We start from the raw sequence: 22749 nt of genomic DNA, 5'->3' as shown, positions 1-22749 counted from the left end.
GAAAATGCTCCCCTGAAAGCTTTGGCGATGGAAACAGAAGGCTTTTTATCCCAGGACAAGAAATCAGCCCTCAAAAACTTAACCGGCAGAAAATATTTTTTTGAAAAAATCCCTAAGCCCCGGGGTCACAATTTCCGCAAAAATCTGACTTTTGGCAATTCACTCAAAAATGGTGCCAAAAGCTTGAAAATGCTCTCCTGAAAGGTTTGGCACTCGAAACAGAAGGCTTTTTATCCCAGGACAAGAAATCAGCCCTCAAAAACTTAACCGGCAGAAAATATTTTTTTGAAAAAATCCCTAAGCCCCGGGGTCACAATTTACGCAAAAATCTGACTTTTGGCAATTCACTCAAAAATGGTGCCAAAAGCTTGAAAATGCTGTACTGAAAGGTTTGGCACTCGAAACAGAAGGCTTTTTATCCCAGGACAAGAAATCAGCCCTCAAAAACTTAACCGGCAGAAAATATTTTTTTGAAAAAATCCCTAAGCCCCGGGGTCACAATTTCCGCAAAAATCTGACTTTTGGCAATTCACTCAAAAATGGTGCCAAAAGCTTGAAAATGCTCTACTGAAAGGTTTGGCACTCGAAACAGAAGGCTTTTTATCCCAGGACAAGAAATCAGCCCTCAAAAACTTAACCAGCAGAAAATATTTTTTTGAAAAAATCCCTAAGCCCCGGGGTCACAATTTCCGCAAAAATCTGACTTTTGGCAATTCACTCAAAAATGGTGCCAAAAGCTTGAAAATGCTCCCCTGAAAGCTTTGGCGATGGAAACAGAAGGCTTTTTATCCCAGGACAAGAAATCAGCCCTCAAAAACTTAACCGGCAGAAAATAATTTTTTGAAAAAATCCCTAAGCCCCGGGGTCACAATTTACGCAAAAATCTGACTTTTGGCAATTCACTCAAAAATGGTGCCAAAAGCTTGAAAATGGTCTCCTGAAAGGTTTGTCGCTCGAAACAGAAGGCTTTTTATCCCAGGACAAGAAATCAGCCCTCAAAAACTTAACCGGCAGAAAATATTTTTTGGAAAAAATCCTAAAGCCCCGGGGTCACAATTTCAGCAAAAATCTGACTTTTGGCAATTCACTCAAACATGGTGCCAAAAGCTTGAAAATGCTCCCCTGAAAGCTTTGGCGATGGAAACAGAAGGCTTTTTATCCCAGGACAAGAAATCAGCCCTCAAAAACTTAACCGGCAGAAAATATTTTTTTGAAAAAATCCCTAAGCCCCGGGGTCACAATTTCCGCAAAAATCTGACTTTTGGCAATTCACTCAAAAATGGTGCCAAAAGCTTGAAAATGCTCTCCTGAAAGGTTTGTCGCTCGAAACAGAAGGCTTTTTATCCCAGGACAAGAAATCAGCCCTCAAAAACTTAACCGGCAGAAAATATTTTTTGGAAAAAATCCTAAAGCCCCGGGGTCACAATTTCAGCAAAAATCTGACTTTTGGCAATTCACTCAAACATGGTGCCAAAAGCTTGAAAATGCTCCCCTGAAAGCTTTGGCGATGGAAACAGAAGGCTTTTTATCCCAGGACAAGAAATCAGCCCTCAAAAACTTAACCGGCAGAAAATATTTTTTTGAAAAAATCCCTAAGCCCCGGGGTCACAATTTCCGCAAAAATCTGACTTTTGGCAATTCACTCAAAAATGGTGCCAAAAGCTTGAAAATGCTCTCCTGAAAGGTTTGGCACTCGAAACAGAAGGCTTTTTATCCCAGGACAAGAAATCAGCCCTCAAAAACTTAACCGGCAGAAAATATTTTTTTGAAAAAATCCCTAAGCCCCGGGGTCACAATTTCCGCAAAAATCTGACTTTTGGCAATTCACTCAAAAATGGTGCCAAAAGCTTGAAAATGCTCCCCTGAAAGCTTTGGCGATGGAAACAGAAGGCTTTTTATCCCAGGACAAGAAATCAGCCCTCAAAAACTTAACCGGCAGAAAATATTTTTTTGAAAAAATCCCTAAGCCCCGGGGTCACAATTTCCGCAAAAATCTGACTTTTGGCAATTCACTCAAAAATGGTGCCAAAAGCTTGAAAATGCTCTACTGAAAGGTTTGGCACTCGAAACAGAAGGCTTTTTATCCCAGGACAAGAAATCAGCCCTCAAAAACTTAACCAGCAGAAAATATTTTTTGGAAAAAATCCCTAAGCCCCGGGGTCACAATTTCAGCAAAAATCTGACTTTTGGCAATTCACTCAAAAATGGTGCCAAAAGCTTGAAAATGCTCCCCTGAAAGCTTTGGCGATGGAAACAGAAGGCTTTTTATCCCAGGACAAGAAAACAGCCCTCAAAAACTTTACCGGCAGAAAATAATTTTTTGAAAAAATCCCTAAGCCCCGGGGTCACAATTTCCGCAAAAATCTGACTTTTGGCAATTCACTCAAAAATGGTGCCAAAAGCTTGAAAATGCTCTCCTGAAAGGTTTGGCACTCGAAACAGAAGGCTTTTTATCCCAGGACAAGAAATCAGCCCTCAAAAACTTAACCGGCAGAAAATATTTTTTTGAAAATATCCCTAAGCCCCGGGGTCACAATTTCAGCAAAAAACTGACTTTTGGCAATTCACTCAAAAATGGTGCCAAAAGCTTGAAAATGCTCTACTGAAAGGTTTGGCACTCGAAACAGAAGGCTTTTTATCCCAGGACAAGAAATCAGCCCTCAAAAACTTAACCGGCAGAAAATATTTTTTTGAAAAAATCCCTAAGCCCCGGGGTCACAATTTCCTCAAAGATCTGACTTTTGGCAATTCACTCAAAAATGGTGCCAAAAGCTTTAAAATGCTCCCCTGAAAGCTTTGGCGATGGAAACAGACGGCTTTTTATCCCAGGACAAGAAATCAGCCCTCAAAAACTTAACCGGCAGAAAATATTTTTTTGAAAAAATCCCTAAGCCCCGGGGTCACAATTTACGCAAAAATCTGACTTTTGGCAATTCACTCAAAAATGGTGCCAAAAGCTTGAAAATGCTGTACTGAAAGGTTTGGCACTTGAAACAGAAGGCTTTTTATCCCAGGACAAGAAATCAGCCCTCAAAAACTTAACCGGCAGAAAATATTTTTTTGAAAAAATCCCTAAGCCCCGGGGTCACAATTTCCGCAAAAATCTGACTTTTGGCAATTCACTCAAAAATGGTGCCAAAAGGTTGAAAATGCTCTCCTGAAAGGTTTGTCGCTCGAAACAGAAGGCTTTTTATCCCAGGACAAGAAATCAGCCCTCAAAAACTTAACCGGCAGAAAATATTTTTTGGAAAAAATCCTAAAGCCCCGGGGTCACAATTTCAGCAAAAATCTGACTTTTGGCAATTCACTCAAACATGGTGCCAAAAGCTTGAAAATGCTCCCCTGAAAGCTTTGGCGATGGAAACAGAAGGCTTTTTATCCCAGGACAAGAAATCAGCCCTCAAAAACTTAACCGGCAGAAAATATTTTTTTGAAAAAATCCCTAAGCCCCGGGGTCACAATTTCAGCAAAAATCTGACTTTTGGCAATTCACTCAAAAATGGTGCCAAAAGCTTGAAAATGCTCCCCTGAAAGCTTTGGCGATGGAAACAGAAGGCTTTTTATCCCAGGACAAGAAATCAGCCCTCAAAAACTTAACCGGCAGAAAATAATTTTTTGAAAAAATCCCTAAGCCCCGGGGTCACAATTTACGCAAAAATCTGACTTTTGGCAATTCACTCAAAAATGGTGCCAAAAGCTTGAAAATGCTCTCCTGAAAGGTTTGTCGCTCGAAACAGAAGGCTTTTTATCCCAGGACAAGAAATCAGCCGTCAAAAACTTAACCGGCAGAAAATATTTTTTGGAAAAAATCCTAAAGCCCCGGGGTCACAATTTCAGCAAAAATCTGACTTTTGGCAATTCACTCAAACATGGTGCCAAAAGCTTGAAAATGCTCCCCTGAAAGCTTTGGCGATGGAAACAGAAGGCTTTTTATCCCAGGACAAGAAATCAGCCCTCAAAAACTTAACCGGCAGAAAATATTTTTTTGAAAAAATCCCTAAGCCCCGGGGTCACAATTTCCGCAAAAATCTGACTTTTGGCAATTCACTCAAAAATGGTGCCAAAAGCTTGAAAATGCTCTCCTGAAAGCTTTGGCGATGGAAACAGAAGGCTTTTTATCCCAGGACAAGAAATCAGCCCTCAAAAACTTAACCGGCAGAAAATAATTTTTTGAAAAAATCCCTAAGCCCCGGGGTCACAATTTACACAAAAATCTGACTTTTGGCAATTCACTCAAACATGGTGCCAAAAGCTTGAAAATGCTCCCCTGAAAGCTTTGGCGATGGAAACAGAAGGCTTTTTATCCCAGGACAAGAAATCAGCCCTCAAAAACTTAACCGGCAGAAAATATTTTTTTGAAAAAATCCCTAAGCCCCGGGGTCACAATTTCCGCAAAAATCTGACTTTTGGCAATTCACTCAAAAATGGTGCCAAAAGCTTGAAAATGCTCTCCTGAAAGGTTTGGCACTCGAAACAGAAGGCTTTTTATCCCAGGACAAGAAATCAGCCCTCAAAAACTTAACCGGCAGAAAATATTTTTTTGAAAAAATCCCTAAGCCCCGGGGTCACAATTTACGCAAAAATCTGACTTTTGGCAATTCACTCAAAAATGGTGCCAAAAGCTTGAAAATGCTGTACTGAAAGGTTTGGCACTCGAAACAGAAGGCTTTTTATCCCAGGACAAGAAATCAGCCCTCAAAAACTTAACCGGCAGAAAATATTTTTTTGAAAAAATCCCTAAGCCCCGGGGTCACAATTTCCGCAAAAATCTGACTTTTGGCAATTCACTCAAAAATGGTGCCAAAAGCTTGAAAATGCTCTACTGAAAGGTTTGGCACTCGAAACAGAAGGCTTTTTATCCCAGGACAAGAAATCAGCCCTCAAAAACTTAACCAGCAGAAAATATTTTTTTGAAAAAATCCCTAAGCCCCGGGGTCACAATTTCCGCAAAAATCTGACTTTTGGCAATTCACTCAAAAATGGTGCCAAAAGCTTGAAAATGCTCCCCTGAAAGCTTTGGCGATGGAAACAGAAGGCTTTTTATCCCAGGACAAGAAATCAGCCCTCAAAAACTTAACCGGCAGAAAATAATTTTTTGAAAAAATCCCTAAGCCCCGGGGTCACAATTTACGCAAAAATCTGACTTTTGGCAATTCACTCAAAAATGGTGCCAAAAGCTTGAAAATGGTCTCCTGAAAGGTTTGTCGCTCGAAACAGAAGGCTTTTTATCCCAGGACAAGAAATCAGCCCTCAAAAACTTAACCGGCAGAAAATATTTTTTGGAAAAAATCCTAAAGCCCCGGGGTCACAATTTCAGCAAAAATCTGACTTTTGGCAATTCACTCAAACATGGTGCCAAAAGCTTGAAAATGCTCCCCTGAAAGCTTTGGCGATGGAAACAGAAGGCTTTTTATCCCAGGACAAGAAATCAGCCCTCAAAAACTTAACCGGCAGAAAATATTTTTTTGAAAAAATCCCTAAGCCCCGGGGTCACAATTTCCGCAAAAATCTGACTTTTGGCAATTCACTCAAAAATGGTGCCAAAAGCTTGAAAATGCTCTCCTGAAAGGTTTGTCGCTCGAAACAGAAGGCTTTTTATCCCAGGACAAGAAATCAGCCCTCAAAAACTTAACCGGCAGAAAATATTTTTTGGAAAAAATCCTAAAGCCCCGGGGTCACAATTTCAGCAAAAATCTGACTTTTGGCAATTCACTCAAACATGGTGCCAAAAGCTTGAAAATGCTCCCCTGAAAGCTTTGGCGATGGAAACAGAAGGCTTTTTATCCCAGGACAAGAAATCAGCCCTCAAAAACTTAACCGGCAGAAAATATTTTTTTGAAAAAATCCCTAAGCCCCGGGGTCACAATTTCCGCAAAAATCTGACTTTTGGCAATTCACTCAAAAATGGTGCCAAAAGCTTGAAAATGCTCTCCTGAAAGGTTTGGCACTCGAAACAGAAGGCTTTTTATCCCAGGACAAGAAATCAGCCCTCAAAAACTTAACCGGCAGAAAATATTTTTTTGAAAAAATCCCTAAGCCCCGGGGTCACAATTTCCGCAAAAATCTGACTTTTGGCAATTCACTCAAAAATGGTGCCAAAAGCTTGAAAATGCTCCCCTGAAAGCTTTGGCGATGGAAACAGAAGGCTTTTTATCCCAGGACAAGAAATCAGCCCTCAAAAACTTAACCGGCAGAAAATATTTTTTTGAAAAAATCCCTAAGCCCCGGGGTCACAATTTCCGCAAAAATCTGACTTTTGGCAATTCACTCAAAAATGGTGCCAAAAGCTTGAAAATGCTCTACTGAAAGGTTTGGCACTCGAAACAGAAGGCTTTTTATCCCAGGACAAGAAATCAGCCCTCAAAAACTTAACCAGCAGAAAATATTTTTTGGAAAAAATCCCTAAGCCCCGGGGTCACAATTTCAGCAAAAATCTGACTTTTGGCAATTCACTCAAAAATGGTGCCAAAAGCTTGAAAATGCTCCCCTGAAAGCTTTGGCGATGGAAACAGAAGGCTTTTTATCCCAGGACAAGAAAACAGCCCTCAAAAACTTTACCGGCAGAAAATAATTTTTTGAAAAAATCCCTAAGCCCCGGGGTCACAATTTACGCAAAAATCTGACTTTTGGCAATTCACTCAAAAATGGTGCCAAAAGCTTGAAAATGCTCTCCTGAAAGGTTTGTCGCTCGAAACAGAAGGCTTTTTATCCCAGGACAAGAAATCAGCCCTCAAAAACTTAACCGGCAGAAAATATTTTTTTGAAAAAATCCCAAAGCCCCGGGGTCACAATTTCCGCAAAAATCTGACTTTTGGCAATTCACTCAAAAATGGTGCCAAAAGCTTGAAAATGCTCCCCTGAAAGCTTTGGCGATGGAAACAGAAGGCTTTTTATCCCAGGACAAGAAATCAGCCCTCAGAAACTTAACCGGCAGAAAATATTTTTTTGAAAAAATCCCTAAGCCCCGGGGTCACAATTTCCGCAAAAATCTGACTTTTGGCAATTCACTCAAAAATGGTGCCAAAAGCTTGAAAATGCTCCCCTTAAAGCTTTGGCGATGGAAACAGAAGGCTTTTTATCCCAGGACAAGAAATCAGCCCTCAAAAACTTAACCGGCAGAAAATATTTTTTTGAAAAAATCCCTAAGCCCCGGTGTCACAATTTCCGCAAAAATCTGACTTTTGGCAATTCACTCAAAAATGGTGCCAAAAGCTTGAAAATGCTCCCTTTAAAGCTTTGGCGATGGAAACAGAAGGCTTTTTATCCCAGGACAAGAAATCAGCCCTCAAAAACTTAACCGGCAGAAAATATTTTTTTGAAAAAATCCCTAAGCCCCGGGGTCACAATTTCCGCAAGAATCTGACTTTTGGCAATTCACTCAAAAATGGTGCCAAAAGCTTGAAAATGCTCCCTTTAAAGCTTTGGCGATGGAAACAGAAGGCTTTTTATCCCAGGACAAGAAATCAGCCCTCAAAAACTTAACCGGCAGAAAATATTTTTTGGAAAAAATCCTAAAGCCCCGGGGTCACAATTTCAGCAAAAATCTGACTTTTGGCAATTCACTCAAACATGGTGCCAAAAGCTTGAAAATGCTCCCCTGAAAGCTTTGGCGATGGAAACAGAAGGCTTTTTATCCCAGGACAAGAAATCAGCCCTCAAAAACTTAACCGGCAGAAAATATTTTTTTGAAAAAATCCCTAAGCCCCGGGGTCACAATTTCCGCAAAAATCTGACTTTTGGCAATTCACTCAAAAATGGTGACAAAAGCTTGAAAATGCTCTCCTGAAAGGTTTGGCACTCGAAACAGAAGGCTTTTTATCCCAGGACAAGAAATCAGCCCTCAAAAACTTAACCGGCAGAAAATATTTTTTTGAAAAAATCCCTAAGCCCCGGGGTCACAATTTCCGTAAAAATCTGACTTTTGGCAATTCACTCAAAAATGGTGCCAAAAGCTTGAAAATGCTCTCCTGAAAGGTTTGGCACTCGAAACAGAAGGCTTTTTATCCCAGGACAAGAAATCAGCCCTCAAAAACTTAACCGGCAGAAAATATTTTTTGGAAAAAATCCTAAAGCCCCGGGGTCACAATTTCAGCAAAAATCTGACTTTTGGCAATTCACTCAAAAATGGTGCCAAAAGCTTGAAAATGCTCTACTGAAAGGTTTGGCACTCGAAACAGAAGGCTTTTTCTCCCAGGACAAGAAATCAGCCCTCAAAAACTTAACCGGCAGAAAATATTTTTTTGAAAAAATCCCTAAGCCCCGGGGTCACAATTTCCGCAAAAATCTGACTTTTGGCAATTCACTCACACATGGTGCCAAAAGCTTGAAAATGCTCCCCTGAAAGCTTTGGCGATGGAAACAGAAGGCTTTTTATCCCAGGACAAGAAACCAGCCCTCAAAAACCTAACCGGCAGAAAATATTTTTTGGAAAAAATCCTAAAGCCCCGGGGTCACAATTTCAGCAAAAATCTGACTTTTGGCAATTCACTCAAAAATGGTGCCAAAAGTTTGAAAATGCTCTCCTGAAAGGTTTGGCACTCGAAACAGAAGGCTTTTTATCCCAGGACAAGAAATCAGCCCTCAGAAACTTAACCGGCAGAAAATATTTTTTTGAAAAAATCCCTAAGCCCCGGGGTCACAATTTCCGCAAAAATCTGACTTTTGGCAATTCACTCAAAAATGGTGCCAAAAGCTTGAAAATGCTGTAGTGAAAGGTTTGGCACTCGAAACAGAAGGCTTTTTATCCCAGGACAAGAAATCAGCCCTCAAAAACTTAACCGGCAGAAAATATTTTTTTGAAAAAATCCCTAAGCCCCGGGGTCACAATTTCCGCAAAAATCTGACTTTTGGCAATTCACTCAAAAATGGTGCCAAAAGCTTGAAAATGCTCTCCTGAAAGGTTTGGCACTCGAAACAGAAGGCTTTTTATCCCAGGACAAGAAATCAGCCCTCAAAAACTTAACCAGCAGAAAATATTTTTTTGAAAAAATCCCTAAGCCCCGGGGTCACAATTTCAGCAAAAATCTGACTTTTGGCAATTCACTCAAAAATGGTGCCAAAAGCTTGAAAATGCTCCCCTGAAAGCTTTGGCGATGGAAACAGAAGGCTTTTTATCCCAGGACAAGAAATCAGCCCTCAAAAACTTAACCGGCAGAAAATATTTTTTTGAAAAAATCCCTAAGCCCCGGGGTCACAATTTCCGCAAAAATCTGACTTTTGGCAATTCACTCAAAAATGGTGCCAAAAGCTTGAAAATGCTCTACTGAAAGGTTTGGCACTCGAAACAGAAGGCTTTTTCTCCCAGGACAAGAAATCAGCCCTCAAAAACTTAACCGGCAGAAAATATTTTTTTGAAAAAATCCCTAAGCCCCGGGGTCACAATTTCCGCAAAAATCTGACTTTTGGCAATTCACTCACACATGGTGCCAAAAGCTTGAAAATGCTCCCCTGAAAGCTTTGGCGATGGAAACAGAAGGCTTTTTATCCCAGGACAAGAAACCAGCCCTCAAAAACCTAACCGGCAGAAAATATTTTTTGGAAAAAATCCTAAAGCCCCGGGGTCACAATTTCAGCAAAAATCTGACTTTTGGCAATTCACTCAAAAATGGTGCCAAAAGTTTGAAAATGCTCTCCTGAAAGGTTTGGCACTCGAAACAGAAGGCTTTTTATCCCAGGACAAGAAATCAGCCCTCAGAAACTTAACCGGCAGAAAATATTTTTTTGAAAAAATCCCTAAGCCCCGGGGTCACAATTTCCGCAAAAATCTGACTTTTGGCAATTCACTCAAAAATGGTGCCAAAAGCTTGAAAATGCTGTAGTGAAAGGTTTGGCACTCGAAACAGAAGGCTTTTTATCCCAGGACAAGAAATCAGCCCTCAAAAACTTAACCGGCAGAAAATATTTTTTTGAAAAAATCCCTAAGCCCCGGGGTCACAATTTCCACAAAAATCTGACTTTTGGCAATTCACTCAAAAATGGTGCCAAAAGCTTGAAAATGCTCTCCTGAAAGGTTTGGCACTCGAAACAGAAGGCTTTTTATCCCAGGACAAGAAATCAGCCCTCAAAAACTTAACCAGCAGAAAATATTTTTTTGAAAAAATCCCTAAGCCCCGGGGTCACAATTTCAGCAAAAATCTGACTTTTGGCAATTCACTCAAAAATGGTGCCAAAAGCTTGAAAATGCTCCCCTGAAAGCTTTGGCGATGGAAACAGAAGGCTTTTTATCCCAGGACAAGAAATCAGCCCTCAAAAACTTAACCGGCAGAAAATATTTTTTTGAGAAAATCCCTAAGCCCCGGGGTCACAATTTCCGCAAAAATCTGACTTTTGGCAATTCACTCAAAAATGGTGCCAAAAGCTTGAAAATGCTCTACTGAAAGGTTTGGCACTCGAAACAGAAGGCTTTTTATCCCAGGACAAGAAATCAGCCCTCAAAAACTTAACCAGCAGAAAATATTTTTTTGAAAAAATCCCTAAGCCCCGGGGTCACAATTTCAGCAAAAATCTGACTTTTGGCAATTCACTCAAAAATGGTGCCAAAAGCTTGAAAATGCTCCCCTGAAAGCTTTGGCGATGGAAAGAGAAGGCTTTTTATCCCAGGACAAGAAATCAGCCCTCAAAAACTTAACCGGCAGAAAATAATTTTTTGAAAAAATCCCTAAGCCCCGGGGTCACAATTTCAGCAAAAATCTGACTTTTGGCAATTCACTCAAACATGGTGCCAAAAGCTTCAAAAAGCTCCCCTGAAAGCTTTGGCGATGGAAACAGAAGGCTTTTTATCCCAGGACAAGAAATCAGCCCTCAAAAACTTAACCGGCAGAAAATATTTTTTTGAAAAAATCCCTAAGCCCCGGGGTCACAATTTCCGCAAAAATCTGACTTTTGGCAATTCACTCAAAAATGGTGCCAAAAGCTTGAAAATGCTCTACTAAAAGGTTTGGCACTCGGAACTGAAGGCTTTTTATCCCAGGACAAGAAATCAGCCCTCAAAAACTTAACCGGCAGAAAATATTTTTTTGAAAAAATCCCAAAGCCCCGGGGTCACAATTTCCGCAAAAATCTGACTTTTGGCAATTCACTCAAAAATGGTGCCAAAAGCTTGAAAATGCTCTCCTGAAAGGTTTGGCACTCGAAACAGAAGGCTTTTTATCCCAGGACAAGAAATCAGCCCTCAAAAACTTAACCGGCAGAAAATATTTTTTTTGAAAAAATCCCTAAGCCCCGGGGTCACAATTTCCGTAAAAATCTGACTTTTGGCAATTCACTCAAAAATGGTGCCAAAAGCTTGAAAATGCTCTCCTGAAAGGTTTGGCACTCGAAACAGAAGGCTTTTTATCCCAGGACAAGAAATCAGCCCTCAAAAACTTAACCGGCAGAAAATATTTTTGGAAAAAATCCTAAAGCCCCGGGGTCACAATTTCAGCAAAAATCTGACTTTTGGCAATTCACTCAAACATGGTGCCAAAAGCTTGAAAATGCTCCCCTGAAAGCTTTGGCGATGGAAACAGAAGGCTTTTTATCCCAGGACAAGAAATCAGCCCTCAAAAACTTAACCGGCAGAAAATATTTTTTTGAAAAAATCCCTAAGCCCCGGGGTCACAATTTCCGCAAAAATCTGACTTTTGGCAATTCACTCAAAAATGCTGCCAAAAGCTTGAAAATGCTCTACTAAAAGGTTTGGCACTCGGAACTGAAGGCATTTTATCCCAGGACAAGAAATCAGCCCTCAAAAACTTAACCGGCAGAAAATATTTTTTTGAAAAAATCCCAAAGCCCCGGGGTCACAATTTCCGCAAAAATCTGACTTTTGGCAATTCACTCAAAAATGGTGCCAAAAGCTTGAAAATGCTCTCCTGAAAGGTTTGGCACTCGAAACAGAAGGCTTTTTATCCCAGGACAAGAAATCAGCCCTCAAAAACTTAACCGGCAGAAAATATTTTTGGAAAAAATCCTAAAGCCCCGGGGTCACAATTTCAGCAAAAATCTGACTTTTGGCAATTCACTCAAACATGGTGCCAAAAGCTTGAAAATGCTCCCCTGAAAGCTTTGGCGATGGAAACAGAAGGCTTTTTATCCCAGGACAAGAAATCAGCCCTCAAAAACTTAACCGGCAGAAAATATTTTTTTGAAAAAATCCCTAAGCCCCGGGGTCACAATTTCCGCAAAAATCTGACTTTTGGCAATTCACTCAAAAATGGTGCCAAAAGCTTGAAAATGCTCTACTAAAAGGTTTGGCACTCGGAACTGAAGGCATTTTATCCCAGGACAAGAAATCAGCCCTCAAAAACTTAACCGGCAGAAAATATTTTTTTGAAAAAATCCCAAAGCCCCGGGGTCACAATTTCCGCAAAAATCTGACTTTTGGCAATTCACTCAAAAATGGTGCCAAAAGCTTGAAAATGCTCTCCTGAAAGGTTTGGCACTCGAAACAGAAGGCTTTTTATCCCAGGACAAGAAATCAGCCCTCAGAAACTTAACCGGCAGAAAATATTTTTTTGAAAAAATCCCTAAGCCCCGGGGTCACAATTTCCGTAAAAATCTGACTTTTGGCAATTCACTCAAAAATGGTGCCAAAAGCTTGAAAATGCTCTCCTGAAAGGTTTGGCACTCGAAACAGAAGGCTTTTTATCCCAGGACAAGAAATCAGCCCTCAAAAACTTAACCGGCAGAAAATATTTTTTTGAAAAAATCCCTAAGCCCCGGGGTCACAATTTCCGCAAAAATCTGACTTTTGGCAATTCACTCAAAAATGGTGCCAAAAGCTTGAAAATGCTCTCCTGAAAGGTTTGGCACTCGAAACAGAAGGCTTTTTATCCCAGGACAAGAAATCAGCCCTCAAAAACTTAACCAGCAGAAAATATTTTTTTGAAAAAATCCCTAAGCCCCGGGGTCACAATTTCAGCAAAAATCTGACTTTTGGCAATTCACTCAAAAATGGTGCCAAAAGCTTGAAAATGCTCCCCTGAAAGCTTTGGCGATGGAAACAGAAGGCTTTTTATCCCAGGACAAGAAATCAGCCCTCAAAAACTTATCCGGCAGAAAATATTTTTTTGAGAAAATCCCTAAGCCCCGGGGTCACAATTTCCGCAAAAATCTGACTTTTGGCAATTCACTCAAAAATGGTGCCAAAAGCTTGAAAATGCTCTACTGAAAGGTTTGGCACTCGAAACAGAAGGCTTTTTATCCCAGGACAAGAAATCAGCCCTCAAAAACTTAACCAGCAGAAAATATTTTTTTGAAAAAATCCCTAAGCCCCGGGGTCACAATTTCAGCAAAAATCTGACTTTTGGCAATTCACTCAAAAATGGTGCCAAAAGCTTGAAAATGCTCCCCTGAAAGCTTTGGCGATGGAAAGAGAAGGCTTTTTATCCCAGGACAAGAAATCAGCCCTCAAAAACTTAACCGGCAGAAAATAATTTTTTGAAAAAATCCCTAAGCCCCGGGGTCACAATTTCAGCAAAAATCTGACTTTTGGCAATTCACTCAAACATGGTGCCAAAAGCTTGAAAATGCTCCCCTGAAAGCTTTGGCGATGGAAACAGAAGGCTTTTTATCCCAGGACAAGAAATCAGCCCTCAAAAACTTAACCGGCAGAAAATATTTTTTTGAAAAAATCCCAAAGCCCCGGGGTCACAATTTCCGCAAAAATCTGACTTTTGGCAATTCACTCAAAAATGGTGCCAAAAGCTTGAAAATGCTCTCCTGAAAGGTTTGGCACTCGAAACAGAAGGCTTTTTATCCCAGGACAAGACATCAGCCCTCAAAAACTTAACCGGCAGAAAATATTTTTTTTGAAAAAATCCCTAAGCCCCGGGGTCACAATTTCCGTAAAAATCTGACTTTTGGCAATTCACTCAAAAATGGTGCCAAAAGCTTGAAAATGCTCTCCTGAAAGGTTTGGCACTCGAAACAGAAGGCTTTTTATCCCAGGACAAGAAATCAGCCCTCAAAAACTTAACCGGCAGAAAATATTTTTGGAAAAAATCCTAAAGCCCCGGGGTCACAATTTCAGCAAAAATCTGACTTTTGGCAATTCACTCAAACATGGTGCCAAAAGCTTGAAAATGCTCCCCTGAAAGCTTTGGCGATGGAAACAGAAGGCTTTTTATCCCAGGACAAGAAATCAGCCCTCAAAAACTTAACCGGCAGAAAATATTTTTTTGAAAAAATCCCTAAGCCCCGGGGTCACAATTTCCGCAAAAATCTGACTTTTGGCAATTCACTCAAAAATGGTGCCAAAAGCTGGAAAATGCTCTACTAAAAGGTTTGGCACTCGGAACTGAAGGCATTTTATCCCAGGACAAGAAATCAGCCCTCAAAAACTTAACCGGCAGAAAATATTTTTTTGAAAAAATCCCAAAGCCCCGGGGTCACAATTTCCGCAAAAAACTGACTTTTGGCAATTCACTCAAAAATGGTGCCAAAAGCTTGAAAATGCTCTCCTGAAAGGTTTGGCACTCGAAACAGAAGGCTTTTTATCCCAGGACAAGAAATCAGCCCTCAGAAACTTAACCGGCAGAAAATATTTTTTTGAAAAAATCCCTAAGCCCCGGGGTCACAATTTCCGTAAAAATCTGACTTTTGGCAATTCACTCAAAAATGGTGCCAAAAGCTTGAAAATGCTCCCCTGAAAGCTTTGGCGATGGAAACAGAAGGCTTTTTATCCCAGGACAAGAAATCAGCCCTCAAAAACTTAACCGGCAGAAAATATTTTTTTGAAAAAATCCCTAAGCCCCGGGGTCACAATTTCCGCAAAAATCTGACTTTTGGCAATTCACTCAAAAATGGTGCCAAAAGCTTGAAAATGCTCTACTGAAAGGTTTGGCACTCGAAACAGAAGGCTTTTTCTCCCAGGACAAGAAATCAGCCCTCAAAAACTTAACCGGCAGAAAATATTTTTTTGAAAAAATCCCTAAGCCCCGGGGTCACAATTTCCGCAAAAATCTGACTTTTGGCAATTCACTCACACATGGTGCCAAAAGCTTGAAAATGCTCCCCTGAAAGCTTTGGCGATGGAAACAGAAGGCTTTTTATCCCAGGACAAGAAACCAGCCCTCAAAAACCTAACCGGCAGAAAATATTTTTTGGAAAAAATCCTAAAGCCCCGGGGTCACAATTTCAGCAAAAATCTGACTTTTGGCAATTCACTCAAACATGGTGCCAAAAGCTTGAAAATGCTCCCCTGAAAGCTTTGGCGATGGAAACAGAAGGCTTTTTATCCCAGGACAAGAAATCAGCCCTCAAAAACTTAACCGGCAGAAAATATTTTTTTGAAAAAATCCCTAAGCCCCGGGGTCACAATTTCCGCAAAAATCTGACTTTTGGCAATTCACTCAAAAATGGTGCCAAAAGCTGGAAAATGCTCTACTAAAAGGTTTGGCACTCGGAACTGAAGGCATTTTATCCCAGGACAAGAAATCAGCCCTCAAAAACTTAACCGGCAGAAAATATTTTTTTGAAAAAATCCCAAAGCCCCGGGGTCACAATTTCCGCAAAAATCTGACTTTTGGCAATTCACTCAAAAATGGTGCCAAAAGCTTGAAAATGCTCTCCTGAAAGGTTTGGCACTCGAAACAGAAGGCTTTTTATCCCAGGACAAGAAATCAGCCCTCAGAAACTTAACCGGCAGAAAATATTTTTTTGAAAAAATCCCTAAGCCCCGGGGTCACAATTTCCGTAAAAATCTGACTTTTGGCAATTCACTCAAAAATGGTGCCAAAAGCTTGAAAATGCTCCCCTGAAAGCTTTGGCGATGGAAACAGAAGGCTTTTTATCCCAGGACAAGAAATCAGCCCTCAAAAACTTAACCGGCAGAAAATATTTTTTTGAAAAAATCCCTAAGCCCCGGGGTCACAATTTCCGCAAAAATCTGACTTTTGGCAATTCACTCAAAAATGGTGCCAAAAGCTTGAAAATGCTCTACTGAAAGGTTTGGCACTCGAAACAGAAGGCTTTTTCTCCCAGGACAAGAAATCAGCCCTCAAAAACTTAACCGGCAGAAAATATTTTTTTGAAAAAATCCCTAAGCCCCGGGGTCACAATTTCCGCAAAAATCTGACTTTTGGCAATTCACTCACACATGGTGCCAAAAGCTTGAAAATGCTCCCCTGAAAGCTTTGGCGATGGAAACAGAAGGCTTTTTATCCCAGGACAAGAAACCAGCCCTCAAAAACCTAACCGGCAGAAAATATTTTTTGGAAAAAATCCTAAAGCCCCGGGGTCACAATTTCAGCAAAAATCTGACTTTTGGCAATTCACTCAAACATGGTGCCAAAAGCTTGAAAATGCTCCCCTGAAAGCTTTGGCGATGGAAACAGAAGGCTTTTTATCCCAGGACAAGAAATCAGCCCTCAAAAACTTAACCGGCAGAAAATATTTTTTTGAAAAAATCCCTAAGCCCCGGGGTCACAATTTCCGCAAAAATCTGACTTTTGGCAATTCACTCAAAAATGGTGCCAAAAGCTTGAAAATGCTCTACTAAAAGGTTTGGCACTCGGAACTGAAGGCTTTTTATCCCAGGACAAGAAATCAGCCCTCAAAAACTTAACCGGCAGAAAATATTTTTTTGAAAAAATCCCTAAGCCCCGGGGTCACAATTTCCGCAAAAATCTGACTTTTGGCAATTCACTCAAAAATGGTGCCAAAAGCTTGAAAATGCTCTCCTGAAAGGTTTGGCACTCGAAACAGAAGGCTTTTTATCCCAGGACAAGAAATCAGCCCTCAGAAACTTAACCGGCAGAAAATATTTTTTTGAAAAAATCCCTAAGCCCCGGGGTCACAATTTCCGCAAAAATCTGACTTTTGGCAATTCACTCAAAAATGGTGCCAAAAGCTTGAAAATGCTCCCCTGAAAGCTTTGGCGATGGAAACAGAAGGCTTTTTATCCCAGGACAAGAAATCAGCCCTCAAAAACTTAACCGGCAGAAAATATTTTTTTGAAAAAATCCCTAAGCCCCGGGGTCACAATTTCCGCAAAAATCTGACTTTTGGCAATTCACTCAAAAATGGTGCCAAAAGCTTGAAAATGCTCTACTGAAAGGTTTGGCACTCGAAACAGAAGGCTTTTTCTCCCAGGACAAGAAATCAGCCCTCAAAAACTTAACCGGCAGAAAATATTTTTTTGAAAAAATCCCTAAGCCCCGGGGTCACAATTTCCGCAAAAATCTGACTTTTGGCAATTCACTCACACATGGTGCCAAAAGCTTGAAAATGCTCCCCTGAAAGCTTTGGCGATGGAAACAGAAGGCTTTTTATCCCAGGACAAGAAACCAGCCCTCAAAAACCTAACCGGCAGAAAATATTTTTTGGAAAAAATCCTAAAGCCCCGGGGTCACAATTTCAGCAAAAATCTGACTTTTGGCAATTCACTCAAACATGGTGCCAAAAGCTTGAAAATGCTCCCCTGAAAGCTTTGGCGATGGAAACAGAAGGCTTTTTATCCCAGGACAAGAAATCAGCCCTCAAAAACTTAACCGGCAGAAAATATTTTTTTGAAAAAATCCCTAAGCCCCGGGGTCACAATTTCCGCAAAAATCTGACTTTTGGCAATTCACTCAAAAATGGTGCCAAAAGCTTGAAAATGCTCTACTAAAAGGTTTGGCACTCGGAACTGAAGGCTTTTTATCCCAGGACAAGAAATCAGCCCTCAAAAACTTAACCGGCAGAAAATATTTTTTTGAAAAAATCCCAAAGCCCCGGGGTCACAATTTCCGCAAAAATCTGACTTTTGGCAATTCACTCAAAAATGGTGCCAAAAGCTTGAAAATGCTCTCCTGAAAGGTTTGGCACTCGAAACAGAAGGCTTTTTATCCCAGGACAAGAAATCAGCCCTCAGAAACTTAACCGGCAGAAAATATTTTTTTGAAAAAATCCCTAAGCCCCGGGGTCACAATTTCCGCAAAAATCTGACTTTTGGCAATTCACTCAAAAATGGTGCCAAAAGCTTGAAAATGCTGTAGTGAAAGGTTTGGCACTCGAAACAGAAGGCTTTTTATCCCAGGACAAGAAATCAGCCCTCAAAAACTTAACCGGCAGAAAATATTTTTTTGAAAAAATCCCTAAGCCCCGGGGTCACAATTTCCGCAAAAATCTGACTTTTGGCAATTCACTCAAAAATGGTGCCAAAAGCTTGAAAATGCTCTCCTGAAAGGTTTGGCACTCGAAACAGAAGGCTTTTTATCCCAGGACAAGAAATCAGCCCTCAAAAACTTAACCGGCAGAAAATATTTTTTTGAAAAAATCCCTGAGCCCCGGGGTCACAATTTCAGCAAAAATCTGACTTTTGGCAATTCACTCAAAAATGGTGCCCAAAGCTTGAAAATGCTCTCCTGAACGGTTTGTCACTCGAAACAGAAAGCTTTTTATCCCAGGACAAGAAATCAGCCCTCAAAAACTTAACCGGCAGAAAATATTTTTTTGAAAAAATCCCTAAGCCCCGGGGTCACAATTTCCGCAAAAATCTGACTTTTGGCAATTCACTCACACATGGTGCCAAAAGCTTGAAAATGCTCCCCTGAAAGTTTTCGCGATGGAAACAGAAGGCTTTTTATCCCAGGACAAGAAACCAGCCCTCAAAAACCTAACCGGCAGAAAATATTTTTTTGAAAAAATCCCGAAGCCCCGGGGTCACAATTTCAGCAAAAATCTGACTTTTGGCCATTCACTCAAAAATGGTGCCCAAAGCTTGAAAATGCTCTCCTGAAAGGTTTGTCACTCGAAACAGAAAGCTTTTTTTCCCAGGACAAGAAATCAGCCCTCAAAAACTTAACCGGCAGAAAATATTTTTTTGAAAAAATCCCTAAGCCCCGGGGTCACAATTTCCGCAAAAATCTGACTTTTGGCAATTCACTCAAAAATGGTGCCAAAAGCTTGAAAATGCTCCCCTGAAAGCTTTGGCGATGGAAACAGAAGGCTTTTTATCCCAGGACAAGAAATCAGCCCTCAAAAACTTAACCGGCAGAAAATATTTTTTTGAAAAAATCCCTAAGCCCCGGGGTCACAATTTCAGCAAAAATCTGACTTTTGGCAATTCACTCAAAAATGGTGCCAAAAGCTTGAAAATGCTCCCCTGAAAGCTTTGGCGATGGAAACAGAAGGCTTTTTATCCCAGGACAAGAAATCAGCCCTCAAAAACTTAACCGGCAGAAAATATTTTTTTGAAAAAATCCCTAAGCCCCGGGGTCACAATTTCAGCAAAAATCTGACTTTTGGCAATTCACTCACACATGGTGCCAAAAGCTTTAAAATGCTCCCCTGAAAGCTTTCGCGATGGAAACAGAAGGCTTTTTATCCCAGGACAAGAAACCAGCCCTCAAAAACCTAACCGGCAGAAAATATTTTTTTGAAAAAATCCCGAAGCCCCGGGGTCACAATTTCAGCAAAAATCTGACTTTTGGCCATTCACTCAAAAATGGTGCCCAAAGCTTGAAAATGCTCTCCAGAAAGGTTTGTCACTCGAAACAGAAAGCTTTTTATCCCAGGACAAGAAATCAGCCCTCAAAAACTTAACCAGCAGAAAATATTTTTTTGAAAAAATCCCAAAGCCCCGGGGTCACAATTTCAGCAAAAATCTGACTTTTGGCAATTCACTCAAAGATGGTGCCAAAAGCTTGAAAATGCTCCCCTGAAAGCTTTGGCGATGGAAACAGAAGGCTTTTTATCCCAGGACAAGAAATCAGCCCTCAAAAACTTAACCGGCAGAAAATATTTTTTTGAAAAAATCCCTAAGCCCCGGGGTCACAATTTCCGCAAAAATCTGACTTTTGGCAATTCACTCAAAAATGGTGCCAAAAGCTTGAAAATGCTCTACTGAAAGGTTTGTCACTCGAAACAGAAGGCTTTTTATCCCAGGACAAGAAATCAGCCCTCAAAAACTTAACCGCCAGAAAATATTTTTTTGAAAAAATCCCTAAGCCCCGGGGTCACAATTTCCGCAAAAATCTGACTTTTGGCAATTCACTCAAAAATGGTGCCAAAAGCTTGAAAATGTTCTCCTGAAAGGTTTGGCACTTGAAACAGAAGGCTTTTTATCCCAGGACAAGAAATCAGCCCTCAAAAACTTAACCGGCAGAAAATATTTTTTTGAAAAAATCCCTAAGCCCCGGGGTCACAATTTCCGCAAAAATCTGACTTTTGGCAATTCACTCAAAAATGGTGCCAAAAGCTTGAAAATGCTCTACTGAAAGGTTTGGCACTCGAAACAGAAGGCTTTTTATCCCAGGACAAGAAATCAGCCCTCAAAAACTTAACCGGCAGAAAATATTTTTTTGAAAAAATCCCTAAGCCCCGGGGTCAAAATTTCCGCAAAAATCTGACTTTTGGCAATTCACTCAAAAATGGTGCCAAAAGCTTGAAAATGCTCCCCTGAAAGCTTTGGCGATGGAAACAGAAGGCTTTTTATCCCAGGACAAGAAATCAGCCCTCAAAAACTTAACCGGCAGAAAATATTTTTTTGAAAAAATCCCTAAGCCCCCGGGGGTCACAATTTCCGCAAAAATCTGACTTTTGGCAATTCACTCAAAAATGGTGCCAAAAGCTTGAAAATGCTCCCCTGAAAGCTTTGGCGATGGAAACAGAAGGCTATTTATCCCAGGACAAGAAATCAGCCCTCAAAAACTTAACCGGCAGAAAATATTTTTTTGAAAAAATCCCTAAGCCCCGGGGTCACAATTTCCGCAAAAATCTGACTTTTGGCAATTCACTCAAAAATGGTGCCAAAAGCTTGAAAATGATGTACTGAAAGGTTTGGCATTCGAAACAGAAGGCTTTTTATCCCAGGACAAGAAATCAGCCCTCAAAAACTTAACCAGCAGAAAATATTTTTTTGAAAAAATCCCTAAGCCCCGGGGTCACAGCTTCAGAAAAAATCTGACTTTTGGCAATTCACTCAAAAATGGTGCCAACCGGTTGCAAATGCTCCCCTGAAAGCTTTGGCGATGGAAACAGAAGGCTTTTTATCCCAGCCCTCAAAAACTTAACCGGCAGAAAATATTTTTTTGAAAAAATCCCTAAGCCCCGGGGTCACAATTTCCGCAAAAATCTGACTTTTGGCAATTCACTCAAAAATGGTGCCAAAAGCTTTAAAATGCTCCCCTGAAAGCTTTGGCGATGGAAACAGAAGGCTTTTTATCCCAGCCCTCAAAAACTTAACCGGCAGAAAATATTTTTTTGAAAAAATCCCTAAGCCCCGGGGTCACAATTTCCGCAAAAATCTGACATTTGGCGATTTACTCAAAAATAGTGCCAAAAGCTTGAAAATGCTCTCCTGAAAGGTTTGGCACTCGAAACAGAAGGCTTTTTATCCCAGGACAAGAAATCAGCCCTCAAAAACTTAACCGGCAGAAAATATTTTTTTGAAAAAATCCCTAAGCCCCGGGGTCACAATTTCAGCAAAAATCTGACTTTTGAGAATTCACTCAAAAATAGTGCCAAAAGCTTGAAAATGCTCTCCTGAAAGGTTTGGCACTCGAAACAGAAGGCTTTTTATCCCAGGACAAGAAATCAGCCCTCAAAAACTTAACCGGCAGAAAATATTTTTTTGAAAAAATCCCTAAGCCCCGGGGTCACAATTTCCGCAAAAATCTGACTTTTGGCAATTCACTCAAAAATGGTGCCAAAAGCTTGAAAATGCTCTACTGAAAGGTTTGTCACTCGAAACAGAAGGCTTTTTATCCCAGGACAAGAAATCAGCCCTCAAAAACTTAACCGGCAGAAAATATTTTTTTGAAAAAATCCCTAAGCCCCGGGGTCACAATTTCCGCAAAAATCTGACTTTTGGCAATTCACTCAAAAATGGTGCCAAAAGCTTGAAAATGTTCTCCTGAAAGGTTTGGCACTTGAAACAGAAGGCTTTTTATCCCAGGACAAGAAATCAGCCCTCAAAAACTTAACCGGCAGAAAATATTTTTTTGAAAAAATCCCTAAGCCCCGGGGTCACAATTTCCGCAAAAATCTGACTTTTGGCAATTCACTCAAAAATGGTGCCAAAAGCTTTAAAATGCTCCCCTGAAAGCTTTGGCGATGGAAACAGAAGGCTTTTTATCCCAGCCCTCAAAAACTTAACCGGCAGAAAATATTTTTTTGAAAAAATCCCTAAGCCCCCGGGGGTCACAATTTCCGCAAAAATCTGACTTTTGGCAATTCACTCAAAAATGGTGCCAAAAGCTTGAAAATGCTCCCCTGAAAGCTTTGGCGATGGAAACAGAAGGCTTTTTATCCCAGGACAAGAAATCAGCCCTCAGAAACTTAACCGGCAGAAAATATTTTTTTGAAAAAATCCCTAAGCCCCGGGGTCACAATTTCCGCAAAAATCTGACTTTTGGCAATTCACTCAAAAATGGTGCCAAAAGCTTGAAAATGCTCCCCTTAAAGCTTTAGCGATGGAAACAGAAGGCTTTTTATCCCAGGACAAGAAATCAGCCCTCAAAAACTTAACCGGCAGAAAATGTTTTTTTGAAAAAATCCCTAAGCCCCGGGGTCACAATTTCCGCAAAAATCTGACTTTTGGCAATTCACTCAAAAATGGTGCCAAAAGCTTGAAAATGCTCCCTTTAAAGCTTTGGCGATGGAAACAGAAGGCTTTTTATCCCAGGACAAGAAATCAGCCCTCAAAAACTTAACCGGCAGAAAATATTTTTTTGAAAAAATCCCTAAGCCCCGGGGTCACAATTTCCGCAAAAATCTGACTTTTGGCAATTCACTCAAAAATGGTGCCAAAAGCTTGAAAATGCTCCCTTTAAAGCTTTGGCGATG

This window comes from Podarcis liolepis (genome assembly GCF_965112155.1).
Source record: "Podarcis liolepis genome assembly, chromosome: 6".
NCBI lineage: Eukaryota > Metazoa > Chordata > Lepidosauria > Squamata > Lacertidae > Podarcis > Podarcis liolepis.
This window is presented reverse-complemented; position numbering follows the sequence as displayed.